Source organism: Equus przewalskii, chromosome 15, assembly GCF_037783145.1.
Source record: "Equus przewalskii isolate Varuska chromosome 15, EquPr2, whole genome shotgun sequence".
Lineage (NCBI taxonomy): Eukaryota > Metazoa > Chordata > Mammalia > Perissodactyla > Equidae > Equus > Equus przewalskii.
Window position 1 is genome coordinate 75051141 of NC_091845.1, and position 15406 is coordinate 75066546.

General features: G+C 38.7%; 1 protein-coding gene and 1 pseudogene across 2 annotated transcripts in view; both read right to left on the reverse strand.

Moving 5' to 3' along the window:
• Positions 1-15406, reverse strand: part of PIK3CB (phosphatidylinositol-4,5-bisphosphate 3-kinase catalytic subunit beta) — a 168002-nt gene that overhangs the window by 137525 nt on the left and 15071 nt on the right. The window lies entirely within an intron of this gene.
• LOC139076263 (bolA-like protein 2 pseudogene) lies at positions 9002-12715 on the reverse strand (annotated as a pseudogene).

A 15406-nucleotide genomic window follows, 5' to 3' on the forward strand; every position in this document is an offset into this window, starting at 1 on the left:
GCTCAGCTGTCAGAATGAGGAATTCAAATTCATCAAGGACATCAAGTTGGTCCAGAAGGCTGCAAATCTGTACACCGTGCCGCCTGACAAGCAATTTGGGGCCTGGTTCCAGGCCGTGGAGCCCCTGAGCGAGGAGGCGAGCTACAGCCTGTCCTGTCAGCTAGAGCCCCCATACCAGTGGACCAGAAAGATTCGACTCTTCTTCAAAGACAAGAAGAGCTACTTATCTTCCCGCCCAGGGCTGAACACCAAAAAAGAACCCAGTGGTGGTGGCAGATGACGCTCCTGAGACCAGCTGAACTACAGCAGGGACACAGCAGGGACACTCAGGTGCACGGGGCCACCTCTCAGATGCAGATATGAATGAAAACTTTGTGATCCATTTCCTGGGGTCCCTTGAAGGCCACAAGGGAGTGGACGACCCCCCTCATCTCCCTCACACCTTTTCCCCAGTGCCTATTTCCCTCTTTGGAGGGGCCATGTTTTTGTTGTCAATGAAAAATGCTAAGTTTGGGTATTCTATTAAATTTCTGTTTCTTTCTCAAAAAAAAAAAAAGGAAAGGGGTTACAAAACCCAGAGCAAAGGAGATAAGTAGAAGGACAATAACAGAAAGTAGCAGCTCTCCATCAGAACAGGTTAGCAAAAGTTAAATTCAAAACTTCTGTTCTGTGAAAGGCACTTAAAAAAATCAAAAGCCAGGCTCAACAACAAAAAATCAAACAACTCGATCAAAAAATGGGCAGGGGACATGAGCAGACATTTCTCCAAAGAAGATATAAGGATGGCCAATAGACACATGAAAAGATGCTCATCATCATTAATCATCAGGGAAATGCAAATCAAAACTACACTAAGATATCACCTTACACCTGTTAGAATGGCAAAAATAACCAAAACAAAAAGTGACAAATGTTGGAGAGGTTGTGGAGAAAAAGGAACCCTCATACACTGTTGGTGGGAATGCAAACTGGTGCAGCCACTATGGAAAACAGTATGAAGATTTCTCAAAAAGTTAAAAATAGAAATACTTTATGATCCAGTCATCCCACTACTGGGTATCTATCCTAAGAACCTGAAATCAGCAATTCCAAAAGTCCCATGCACCTCTATGTTCATCGCAGCATTATTTACAATAGCCAAGACGTGGAAGCAACCTAAGTGCCCAGCAATTGATGATTGGATAAAGAAGATATGGTATATATATATATACAATGGAATACTACTCAGCCATAAAATAGGACAAAATCATTCCATTCACAACAACGTGGATGGACCTTGAGGGTATTATGTTGAGTGAAATAAGCCAGACAGAGAAAGACGAACTCTGTATGACTCCACTCATAGGTGGAAGTTAACATATAGACAAAGAGAACTGATTGGTGGTTACCAGGGAAAGGGGGGGTGGGGGAGGGCACAAAGGGTGAAGTGGTGTACCTACAACATGACTAACAATAATGTACAACTGAAATTTCACAAGGTCGTAAACTATCATAATCTTAATTTAAAAAATCAAAAAAATATATGAAGAAGTGAATAAAAAATCAAAAGCCAGGTTTCTCACCACTGGAATGGGACAGTTAAGGAACAAGAGGAGGCTAGAATGGATTATAGTTGGAAATATCAGTATAAACTCATGTTTAGCTTATCATAGAGAGAGGAGGTTAAATATAGAAATATTTACAGACATAGGTACATTCACAGGTTAATATACTCACGTTTCCTTGTTCTGTCAGCCAAGAAGGCCAAGAACCAATGATATCCCAGTAATAACGAGCACATCTAATGCCCAGATCTTAGTTTCTAAAACCATACTCCAATAAAAGGAACCAGGGCTCCTTGGATAAATGACTGATCCTAGGATTGAGTCAGGAAATAAACAAGAAAAGCCCTGAACATCTTGTAGTACTAGAAAGTAAGAAGTGCTCTAAAAAAGGAGAAAAAAAAACCCCTGCAATGATGGGGGTGTGTCAAAAGGGCACCGGAGCCAACTGAAAAAGCTCCCAATGGCCTAAGCTGGAACATTTTGAACAAGAAAATAAAGCACTATTAGATTATAACCTAAAGTATAAATATCCATAAGTACATACTAACATAAATAAATAATTAAAATAAACAAATAAACGGGGGGGTGGGGAAGAAGACAAACTCCCCATGCAAAAGAACTCCAAGTAACTTATGTAGATACTTCCCCCTCGAGGAGATAGAGCATAACTCTCCACTTTTTAAGTGTGGGCTGCATATAGTGCCTTTCTTTCAAAGAGTATAACATGAAAAGTGGAGGAAAAGAGTAACTTTACGATAGAGAAATCTGACAAACACTACCTCAGCCAGGTGATCATGGTCAACATCCACAGTGATAAGTCATGTTGATAGTACGTACTTTGATATAATGCAATGAAAATGGAACTTTAGCTCCATGATCTTCCTCCCCAAAATCTGTAACTCCAGTCTAATCATTTAAAAAAATCACCAGAGAAATCCAATTGAAGGATATTATGAAAAATATCCCATCAGTATTCCTCAGAACTGTCAAGGTCTTCAAACACAAAGAATATCTGAGAAACTGTCACAGTTTAGAAGACCTTTAAGGAAACATGACAACTAAATGCACTGTAGTATCCTGGATGAGCTCGTAGAACAGAAAAAAGACATTTGGTAAAAACTAAAGAAATCTGAATAAAATATGGACTTTAGTTAATAACAATCTATCAACATTGGTTCGTTGAAACCAATGTAACATACTAATGTCAATAGGAGAAATTGGGTGCAAAGTACATGGGAATCCTGGACTTTGTAATTTTTCTGTAAACCTAAAACTGTTTTAAAAAAATGTTTTAAACTACCTCTGCCTTCAGATTCTCAAACATACTTTTATCATTTCATAGTTCACAAGCAAATCTTAACTTCTTGAGAACTACCCCTTAGATCAACATTTTTCTCTTAAATATTATACTTTGGGGAGGCTCTAAAATTATTATCCTTTTCTATACAATTTAACCTTTGCTTTTTTAGGCTTGGTTTTATATTCTTACTACATATGAAAGAATTGGTTTTTTCTACTTATTAAATCAATGCTGAAATAGAACTTAGCTTTGCCTTTTTGCTGGCCATAAAAGTTTATCACCATTTTGCAACCAGGATAATAATAATAACTGATACAGGCACCAAAATAAAAAAGCTCAAGAGATGGTAAACTTGGTGAAAGTTTGATAAGGAACAGGATCTTTACTTAGACTCAAAGTACAGTCATGTCTGCATAATGACATTTCTGTCAACAGTGCCACACACACATGATGGTGGTTCCATAAGATTAGTGCCATAGCCTAGGTCTGTAGTAGGCTATACCATCTAGGTTTACGTACACTCTATGATGTTCACACAATGACAAAATTGCCTAACGACACATTCCTCGTCGTTAAGCGGTGCATGACCGTATCTTCCCACAAAAACATTTACTAATGACAAAAGCAAAAACTAATAACTCTAAGTGGAGAAACCAGGCTGATACCATTTTAATCAAGTGATGAAAGATAAAATGACCAATAAAGGCATGAACTGCCATCATGTGTATGCTGAGGGGCATAGAACATCACTTCTGCATTTCCTGCCAAAAATGCAGAACTTGGATCTAATTATGAAGAACAACAGACAAACCCAAATTGAGGAACATTCTACAACATAAACTGACCTATACTATCCAAACATATCAAAGTTATTAAAGACAAAAAAGGTAAAGGGATTGTTAGATTAAAGGAAATTAGAGAACCCTGACAATCACACGCATTATGTGATAGTGAATTGGGTAGTGGTGGTGTAAAGAATATGATTAGTACAACTGGTAAAACTGGAACATGGATATATATTAGATGCTAATAATATTGTATCAATGTTAAATTTCCTAAACTTGATAAACAGCAAATTTCTTAAATTTGATAAATAGTAAATTTCTTAAATGTACTATGGCTATACAAGAGAATGTCTACTGATACACGCAACAACTTAGATGGATCTTCAGGGAATTACGCTTAATTACAATTGCCAATCTCAAAGATCATATACTGGACGATTCCATTTACATAGCACTCTTAAAATGACAAAATCATAGTGATGGAGATTAGATTAGTGGTTGCCAGAGATTAGAAAGAGTGGGAGGGAGGTAGCTGGAGCCATAAATGTAGCATGAGAGATTCTTGTGATGTAACTTATATCTTGACTGTGGTCATCACCACACAAATCTACAGGTAATAAAACTGCATAAAACTAAACACACACAAATAAGGCCACGTAAAACTGGTGAAATCTGAATGAGGTAGATGGACTGAACCACAGTCAATTTCCTGGCTGTGATATTTTTCTATAGTTATGCAAGACATTACCACTGGGGAAATAGGAGTAAAGGGTAACCAAGATTCCTCTGTATGATTTCTTACAACTACAGGCGAATCTTCAATTATCTCAAAATAAGAAAAAATAAATTTACCAGTGCCTAGAACTGAACATCATTCCTATGTTGGTGTGACTACAATGTGCAGAATAATGTTCAGAGTATGCTATTGTTTTATTTTTTAAAAGGGGGTTAGGGAGAATATATAAATACATATTTGTATTTATATGTATGTATTTATTTATATAAAAACTCAGGAAAAATGCCTTTTTAAACATTGGTTGCCTCAGGGAATGAAAACTGGGTGGCTGGGGAAAGGATGGAAAGGATAGTTATTTCTCTAGGTCCAATGTTCCTAATGCCCAAGGCTTTCTTCAGTATAAGTCTAACATTATCAAGTGCCTACTATATGCCTGGCAGTGTGCTGAGTATTTTAGTAGTGGTTGCAGGGTGAAACTAAATTATACAAGACATTACAAGAGACGGTTCCTCACCCTCAAATAGGGTAAATTATTAGATATGGGAATTTCAAAGGAATGGGATGAAAGCTAAGACAAAAGTATAGGATACAGAAGTGAGGCTTAGCGCAACCTAGATGGTTTCAGGGAGGAGTACACCTGAGCTGACAAGCCGAATAAGAGCAAAGTTTGGGGAGCCAGCCCTGATGGCCTAACAGTTAAAGTTTGGCATGCTCTGCTTCAGCAGCCCAGGTTTAGTTCCTAGGTGTAGAACCACACCAACTCGTCTGTCAGTAGCCATGCTTTGGCAGTGGCTCACATAGAAGAACTAGGACTGGGGCCGGCCCCATGGCCGAGTGGTTAAGTTCGTGCACTCCACTTGAGCAGCCCAGGGTTTCGGCGGTTCGGATCCTGGGTGGGGACATGGCACCACTCGTCAGGCCATGCTGAGGAGGCCTCCCACATACAACAACCAAAAGAACCTACAACTAGAATATACAACTAGGTAAGGAGGGTAAGGGGGCCCTTTGGGGGAAAGAAGAAAAAAAAAGAAGATTGGCAACAGACGTTAGCTCAGGTGCCAACCTTTAAAAAAAAAAAAGAAGAACTAGGACTTAGAACTAGAACATACAACTGTGTACTGGGGCTTTGGGGAGGGGGGAAAAAGAGCAATGTCTGGGGAGGGGAGGGAAGCAGAAAGCTTTCTCAAAGTGGACGGGTGCTATATTAACAGCTCTATGTGAATTAACACATGATGAGGAGTTATTACCCTGTTTATCTCATTTTACAGATGAGGAAACGGAAGCACAGAGAGAACAGATAATGTGCCCAAGATCACATGGCTAATAACTATGAACTCAGTCTGATTCCAAGACAGTAATAGAAAAGTTGAGTCTTGGGTTTCAGTACCCGTCTTGGGAAGACCAGGGATATTTCACTCCTATCTTTTATTCCTCTCTCCTTAACTTTTTCTCTTCCCTTCATTCTCCTTCTAGCTCTCTCTAGATTTTCTCCTGCTCAACTTCCTTCCTTGACAAAATCATTATAATGGCCTTTCTCTCTCTCTGTCTCCATACATACCTTGCACAGGTTAGCTGCAAATCTGGCCACTTTAAAACTAGTCAAAACTATTGCAAAAGATGAGAAACAATTTAAGCATCTATTCACATACAAATAGAGGAAAATTATATTGACACAATAGAATGCAATCATGTGCCGCATCATGATGTTTCAGTCAACAACTGACCGAACATAGGACAGTAGTCCCCTAAGATTTGCACCATACAGCGTCGATGTGTAATAGGCTATACCATCTAGTTTATGTAAGTACTGTAGGACAGGAAGAAATTTTCCTCTCCTGTTCTAGGTTCTTCCACCTGGTCTAAGAATTAAACTGACATGAGACAGATTAAGAGGAGAAAACAAACAAAAGTTTAATAACATGTATACATGGGAGAAACCCAGGAAAACTGAGTAACTCACCTTAAAGGCCAAAGCCCTCACCTTAAACACCATCCTCAGCTAAAGACAAAAGAAGATGGGGGGTGCGGCGAGTCAGGGACTTCAAAGGGAAGGCAGGCAATTCACAGGTAGGTGAAAAGGAGCAAACGTTTGGAAAACAAATGTTTGGCCACAGAGAAACAAAGGGCAGTCCAATAAACAAGTTTTTGAGGTTCCTCCCTGTCTACCACCTAGTTCAGTGTTACACTAAGGTGACAGCTCCTAAAATAATCCTCATGTTAAAGAGACACATTTTGGGGTGGCAAATTTTGTTCCCCTTCAGTACACTCTACGATGTTGGCACAATGGTGAAATCATCTAACGACATATTTCTCAGAACATATCCCCGTTGCTAAGTGACACATGACTGTACTAAGAAGCCATGAAAAAGAATAAAGTAGTTCTATACCTACAGATACACAGTATCAAATATATTATGAAGTGATAAAAGACAAAAAGAGCAAAGAATAATGCTACCATTTGTGAGGGTGAGGGTTTACGTGTGCACATATTCATAAATGCATAGGTTATCTAAGGAACAACACACACACACACAAAAGAGTGATTACCTCCCAAGAGAAAATTGGGTAGCTGGTAGAAAACTTATATTTCACTACATCCGTTTTAAATTTTAAATAATAGGCATGTATCAACTATTAAAAATAAATATATATTTAAATAAAATAGTTTGAAAACCAGAAGGAAGTAGTCTCCCTGGAGACTGTTATTTACTTACTAGTAACAATGGGCCTGCCCTCACTGTGAGTCACCAAATGGTACGTGGGACTCGAGAGCTTATTCACCTCACCTGGGTGAGCAGATAATGTACCAGTATAGGACCAATCCATGGCTAATACTACAGGGAACTGAGTATACACAAACTCTTTTTAAAGATAATCTTCTGAACAAGATCTAAACCACAGAGCTCCTATTTCCTTATGTTCAATATTACTTACAAGTACAGTCATCAAAGTATGTTGCTGGATAAAAGCTTTGCTACAGAGAACATGAACTAATCTTTGCAGGCAACCCTAAGTCTAGAGAACCAAAATACATAACCAGGTAAAAAGTCAACGCAGGGCCAGCCCTGGTTGCCTAGTTAAGTTTGGTGCACTCCAGTTGGGCAGCCTGGGTTTGTTCCTGGGCACAGACCTACACCACTGTTAGCGGCCATGCTGTGCTGGCAGCCCACATACTGAAAAATAGAGGAAGACTGGCACAGATGTTAGCTCGGGGCAAATCTTCCTCAGGAAAAAAAAAAAAAAAAAAAAGCCAATGCAGGAAAAGGAAATGAAGATTCTAGTAAGTAGCTGACCCAATTCAAATCCTGATGCTGGGGGAACTTATAAGCAAAAACTTATTACTCATGAATAAAGTATTGAGACAGAATGTATAGAAAGTAAAAAGTAAAGGGCTTACTATCTAGAAGGGGAGACAAGGACACTAACACAAAAACTATTAAATAATTGAGCATAAGTCAAGATCAGAACTCACATTTAGTGACTCAGTTTGACTAGAGGATAAAATCATGGCGGCCCTGATTTTGTGGTTTCCTGTTACCCACTGCCTCCAGCCTGCATACCAGCCATCCAGCCATGTCCATCTTGGAATTCTCTTGCTCAAAACCCGAAATGTTCCCAACTATCTAAAATTTAACCTGGCAGTCTAGTGCAGACAATGAACTAGCACCATCAAGTTCTAGATCCAGCTCATCATACACTAACTGTTTAACTTTGGGAAAATTCCCTTAACTTCCAATGTCTTATTCGCAAAATGGGATAGTTAAATTATATGATCTTTAAACTCCATTTCAGCTATAGATTCCACTTGGTCAAGCAAATCTATACCTCACAACCCCTCAGCTTTTGTTCTAGCCAAATAATTCTCCAAGCTTCTTCCTACGAGGTTCTGCACAGCCCCTGCCTCCCTCCTAGACTCATCATACACACCCCCTATCCTGCACATTTCCCCTTCACTCTCTCCTCTCACACTATATAGGGCCTTCTTTCAGTTTCTCCAAGATGCAGCCTTCCTACCACCAAAGAGTTTTCCCATGTGCAGCACCACCACATCCCACCTATCCTCGGGGTTCTCAGTCAGGTCAGACTCAATGCTCTCTTTTTTAAAATAAATATTTCATAACATCCCTTTACCATTCTGAAACAAAATTTATAGATAATACAAACTAAACATAATTTTAAATGATTACATATATGTATATGTTATGCAGAGTCTTAACTATATTATAAAGGAGAAATAACAGGAACATAATTCAGTATAAAATAATAATTATGCTAATAGTAAATGCTCTGGTACAATTACATTAAAAGGGAGTGAAGCAACAGAATACTACTGTTTTTCTTAACAAAGCTTGGAGGACTATTTGACCATTCAAACTATACATACGAAAGTATAACTCTGAGTTATAAAAACAACAAAAAACTAGGAATCAAGAAAGCTGAGTTCCAATACCAGCTTTGCCAGTACAAGCCTAAAATCACTTCTAAATATTTTCTTTTAATTTTTTAAAGTCACTTCACCTGTCTCACCTTCAGTTCCAGCCTAAGTAAAGAGCGCTGAATAAAGGCAGCACAGTCCCTGGGTGGTGACCAAGCAGGTGGAACTCCAAGTCCAAGCTTACTTCAACCAGAACAGCAGCTCAGCTAGGATTTGTTTATATACTACAGCTAGCATCTGGTTTTTTCTTTTTTTGTGGGGGAGGCAGGGGGCGCCTGATTCATAATTTAATGGCTGTGCAGGTCCCTGTCCCTTATTTCTGCCACTCACAGGCCCACTGCCTTGGGGTCAGGGTTTTCTGCTCAAAGGCATGGATGTCCAGAAGCTCTTTGGCTAGGCACGTGTTCACCAGCTGGCGTCTCTGAAGCTGCAGCTCCCTCTGGAACTTGGCTGACACCACCAGGACTTGGAAGCTAGACGCACAACAATTGGGAGTCATGTCCTCCACTTGCACATGCTCCACCTGCAGGTCCTGCTGCAGCTTCTCCCAGAGGTACTCAGTGCTGAGTTCCACTGCAGCAGCCCAGCCAGGATAGAACCCCAGCTCAGACCCCAGCCACCTAGCATCTGTTTATATAAGGCTTCTCTGTTATTCCTTGTATGATAAAAAGGACTGTGACAACTTCTTATAAAACCAAACATGCAATTACCATACAACTCAACAATTGCACTCTGTTTTGTTTTTTCTTTTAAAGATTTTATTTTTTTTTTTCCTTTTTCTCCCCAAAGCCCCCTGGTACATAGTTGTATATTCTTCGTTGTGGGTCCTTCTAGTTGTGGCACGTGGGACGCTGCCTCAGCATGGTTTGATGAGCAGTGCCATGTCCGCACCCAGGATTCGAACCAACAAAACACTGGGCCACCTGCAGCGGAGCGCGTGAACTTAACCACTCGGCCACGGGGCCAGCCCCTGCACTCTGTTTTTTTTTTAAAGATTTTATTCTTTTCCTTTTTCTCCCCAAAGCCCTCCAGTACATAGCTGTATATTTTTAGTTGTGGGTCCTTCCAGTTGTGGCATATGGGACGCCGCCTCAGCATGTGCCATGTCGGCGCCCAGGATTCGAACCAGCAAAACCCTGGACCACTGCAGCGGAGTGTGCGAATTTAACCACTCGGCCACGGGGCTGGCCCCAGCAATTGCACTCTTGGGCATTAATCCCAGAGAAACAAAAACGTGTTCACACAAAAACCTGTGTTCACACAAAAAACAAATGCTCATACTTGCTTTATTTGTAACAGCCAAAAACTGGAAAAAATCCAAATCTTTCAACAAGTGACTGGTTAAACAAACTGTGGTTCATCCATATTATGGAATTCTACTCAGCAATAAAAAGGAACAAACTATTAGTAAAAGCAACATTTGGATGAATCTTCAGGGAATTAAGCCAAGTGAAAAGCGACAATCTCAAACGGTAACATATTATTGTGTGATTCCATTTTCAAACAGTTTTGAAATGACAAAATGGAAGACAGATTGGCTGTTGCCAGAGGTTAGAGATAGCAGAGGAGAGTGGAAGGTGGGAGGGGTGGGTGCTAGAGGTAGGTGTGGTTATAAAGATGTAACACAAGGGATCGTTGTAGTGTTGGAACTGTTCATTACCTTGACTGCAGCGGTGCATAAAAAACCTACACAGGTGATAAAATTGTATAGAACTTAATACACACACACACAAGTAAAACTGGGGAAATCTGAATAACGTTAGTGGACTGTATAAATGTCAATATCCTGGCTGTGATACTATACTACAGTTTTATAAAATGTTACCATTGGGGGAAACCCAGTCAAGTATACAAAGGAACTGTTTATTTCTTCTTTTTTTCTTTAAAGATTTTATTTTTCCTTTTTCTCCCCAAAGCTCCCCAGTACATAGTTGTGTATTTTTAGTTGTGGGTCCTTCTAGTTGTGGCATGTGGGATGCCGCCTCAGCATGGCTTGCTGAGTGGTGCCACGTCCGTACCCAGGATCCAAATCGGGGAAACCCTGGGCCATCGAAGTAGAGTGTGCGAACATAACCACTCAGCCACGGGGCCAGCCCCTCTTTATATTATTTCTTAAGACTGCACATGAATCTACTGTTATCGCAATTAAAATTTCAGTTAAAAAAAGCCTAAAAACCTAAATCCACTGGGCTAGAGGCTCCTTAAAGCTGGAATCAGGGCATTTGATGGTCCTCTGTGCTTTTCAAACTGTCAGTAGTAGGGGTCTAGTGGGGGTTTTTCCCCCTAATTGTAGTAATCCAATATTTTCCTAAAATACAATTAAAATAATTAATAGAAAAGTAAAGACAAAATGCAAGCCCACATTTTATTATTAACTCTCAATTTCTGTGGGATGTCATAGTAGACACGGCAATCAGCACAAGGATCACACTTTTGAGTAGTGACGCATCAAGACAACTAAGCCTACTCATAAATTCTTAGCACACCAGTTCTATCTCCCGAACATTCAACACACAGCCATCATTTGACTAAAGAGATACTTCCCACGTTTATGAAAAATACTTACGTGTGGAAAAAACCCTCCCATATATTCATGAAAAAGCCCATCAGAGCCAAAAAAACAAACAAAACACTTCAGGAACCAATCTCTTTATAAAAGAAAGTTAGATGTTCTTTTAAGCCTTGATAGACTAACTAAGAAATCATTCTTTAAAATATACACACTGCAAATCACACACCTGAGATGACAGGAAGGCAACTCAAGGTGTTCTGGGAAACCCTTTGTGGGAAACTGTCGGGACTGGGTTTCAGGGTAGCAGCACTCTGAATATGAAACTGTCTCTTTTCTGATGCTCCAATTTTTCATCTGACTATCTTTCTCCTTAATTTAAGTTCAAGTGTAGATATTATAGACAGTATTTATTAGCTCAAATAAAAGTAATAAATAATAGGAGTTGAGGAAAGAACATGAAAAGTAAAATCTAGGAGTAATTCCCAAGTTTCACTTAATTTTATCCCATAGTTTCAAACTCCTTTTAAAATAAAATTCTTACCAATGATACTAACAAACAGCTAAACTGACTGCTTTGAGGTTCACATCTTTTCCCTCTCTATGCCAACTCTTAGAGATTAAGAAATACACAGCAAAATGTTGACAACCAAGTGATACACAAAAGGAAAACCTAGCACATGGATAATCTGATTAACAGGCCCAATACTTAACAAAACACATTTATTAATGGAACTGAAAAAGGAAACAGAATTATTCAGAAATGAAAAGGAAGTACTGACATGCTACAATACAGATGAACCTTGAAAACATTATGCTAAGTGAAAGAAGTCAGTCACAAAAGATTGCATATTACATGATTCCATTTATATGAAATGTCCCCAGTAGGCAACTCTAGAGAGGCATAAAGTAGATTAGTCATTTGTTAGGGCAGGGAGTAGGGATGGGATTGGACACTAATAGCTAAAAGGTTTCTTTTTGAGGTAATGAAAATTTTCTGCAATTGATTTTGGTATGGTTGTACAACTCTGAATATGCTAAAAATCTCTGAATTGTACACTTTAAATGGATTGATTGTATGGTATATGAATTATGTATAAATAAAGCTGTTGCAAAAAGAATGCGAAAAAAGGAAACAGGAGTAGACTCCACAGACAGTAGACAATAAATGTTTATTAAATATATAACAAAAAGTAAATAAAATGAAAATAGATAAAATGCTTATATAGAAAAAGTACAGAATTTTTTCACATACACTTAGTAGCTGAGATGCGGAAGCAAAACTGAATCGTCTATTGAGTAGAAATAGAAGAAGGAAGAAATGATTGGTCTTAGAATACTTTTATGCAGATGAACTAAAGAGCTATGCATATTATATGTGTAGGTTAGGACTATCTACCATTCATGGTACAATATACATCAATTTCCCTTTCCCTATGTAATTCCAACCTCTGCTAATTATTTAGGTAATTTAAAAGAAGAGACTATGATATTCAAACACTGTGACTCAATAGTTCCAAGTCCTAACGTGTCATCCCTAACAAATAATGGTTGTGTAAAGATTTAGTTCATAGACACTCACTATAAAGTTATTCCCAAAGGAAAAGTAAATTAATTAATAACAAAAGTATCTAACAAAAGATTGATTAAATTGTGTTATATCCATATGATGGAATACTATAGAGACTTTAAAAATCATGTTGTAAAAGAGTATTTAATGACTTGAAAAATGTTACTATATTAAGGAAAGAAAACTGGTGGCAGAACCGTAGGTGTAACATGATCCCAATTTTGCCTTTTAAAAACATACATAAAAACGAAATTGGAGGGGCCAGCCTGGTGGTACAGTGGTTAAGTTTCCACATTCTGCTTCAGCAGCCCGGGGTTTGCCAGTTCAGATCCCGGGTGCTGACCTATGTACCACTTGTTAAGCCACACTGTGGCAGGCATCCCACATATAAAGTAGAGGAAGATGGGCATGGACGTTAGCTCAGGGCCAGTCTTCCTCAGCAAAAAAGAGGAGGATTGGCAGCAGATGTTAGTTCAGGGCTAATCTTCCTCAAAAAAAAAAAGCTTCAAAGGGAGGCATTAAAAACAAAAACAACACAAAATTGGAAAGACACAAAATGGAAGGAAGGAAAGAAAAATCTCTGCCATCTTCCAGAAAATGACTTGGAATTTTAAACTCAAAAGTTAATTGTTAGATGTGTTAAATTTCATTTTGTTAGTTTTAGTCTGGTCTGTTGAACTCTTTTAGAACTTGGATCCTGGGGCTGGCCCCGTGGCCGAGTGGTTAAGTTCGCGCACTCCGCTGCAGGCGGCCCAGTGTTTCGTTGGTTCGAATCCTGGGTGCGGACATGGCACTGCTCATCAAACCATGCTGAGGCAGCGTCCCACATGCACAACTAGAGGGACCCACAACGAAGAATATACAACTATGTACGGGGGGCTTTGAGGAGAAAGAGGAAAAAATAAAATCTTAAAAAAAATAAAAAAATAAAAATAAAAATAAATAAATAAATTCATGTGCTCCGCTTCAGTGGCCCAGGGTTTCGCTAGTTCGGATTCTGGGCGCGGACATGGCACCGCTCAACAGGTCATGTTGAGATGGCATCCCATACAGCACAACCAGAGGCACTCACAACTAGAATATACAACTATGTACTGGGGGGCTTTGGGGAAAAGAAGAAAAAAAAAAAGATTGGCAACAGATGTTAGCGCAGGTACCAATCTTTAAAGGGAAAAAAAAGAACTTAGATCCTATTATTCGACATAAAGAATTAATCTCAGCCACGGCTCACAGTTATATCACCTCAAAATTTTACAAGGACTTCTTCAATATTGGTCCTAATCACTAAATTATAAAACTGTCCTCAAAAAGCAGTATGCAGAAAAGTGTACAGACTATACTAACATACATACATACATATATATATATATGGTAAATAGTAGAAAAGTAGAATATATACACACATATACATTTGTTTGAAAAAGGAAAAAATCTCTGAAGGGCATACAAGAAAGTGATGGCTTTGGTTGCCTGTGGGGAAGAGAACAGCGTGGCTGGAGGAAAGAAGCCTTTGGTAACTTCAAATTTTGAATGGCTATGTTATCTATTTGAAAACATCGAAAAAAGTTAAATTCAAAAATTATCTTTCAATAAGTCTGATGGCCCTCCAGCTTGACACAGATTCATTAAGCAAATAATTTATGGCTGGTTAAAAAAACATGCCCTAAAACCACGTGATGACACAATCATCCATTCTCATATCTCTATCTTCTTCCAAAGACTTCCAAAGACTGAAACTCTATGCAAGTGGAAACACAGAACACTGGAAATACTCATCCTGAACACTAAACAGAGACCCAAGAGACCCCATTTCCTAGTCTAACAACTAAGCTGTCCCTAAGTCTCCTCTTTAAATTCTGAGATTCTACAAGATAATTAAATAATAATTATTCTATTTCTGCAAGCACATGTGTGTGTCTAGGCTCCCCCTGAATCTCCACATAGCTCTTCCCCAATATGACTAGATATCAAAGAATCTCTTTAAGGAAAAAAGTCTGTGTAGCACAGACCTGAACATATAATAAGTGTTTGGAAAAGAAGTGTTAAATTGAAAAATGACAACTCACTTTGAGAACTTCAATGAAAAGTAAAAGAGATACTTAAATGTAAAATGACCCCAATTAAAATAAATTTTATATACAAAAATGTACAGAGAAAGGTACACAGGCTATATGCCTGAGTATAACAGTAGTTATCTTGGAGGAAGGCAATGGAAATGGGGAGAACAGAGGAGGCTGGAGTGAGAAGGTCTGAAAGGGGACGTTTCACTTTTTACTCTATTTTCCTTCTTTATTTGAATTTTTTACAACTAGCATATGGTTACTGACTAACTAAGGACATCTCAGGGAAGGCAAAAATCTACCTTAACGCTAATTCCTATTAACTTTTCTTTTAGAAAATAGCAGGAGTGTTATCTTTTTCTTTTTTGTTTTGTTTTGGTTTTTCTCTTAAAGATTGGCACCTGAGCTATCAACTGTTGCCAATCTTTTTTTTTTTCCCCGCTTTTTTTCTCTCCAAATCCCCCCAG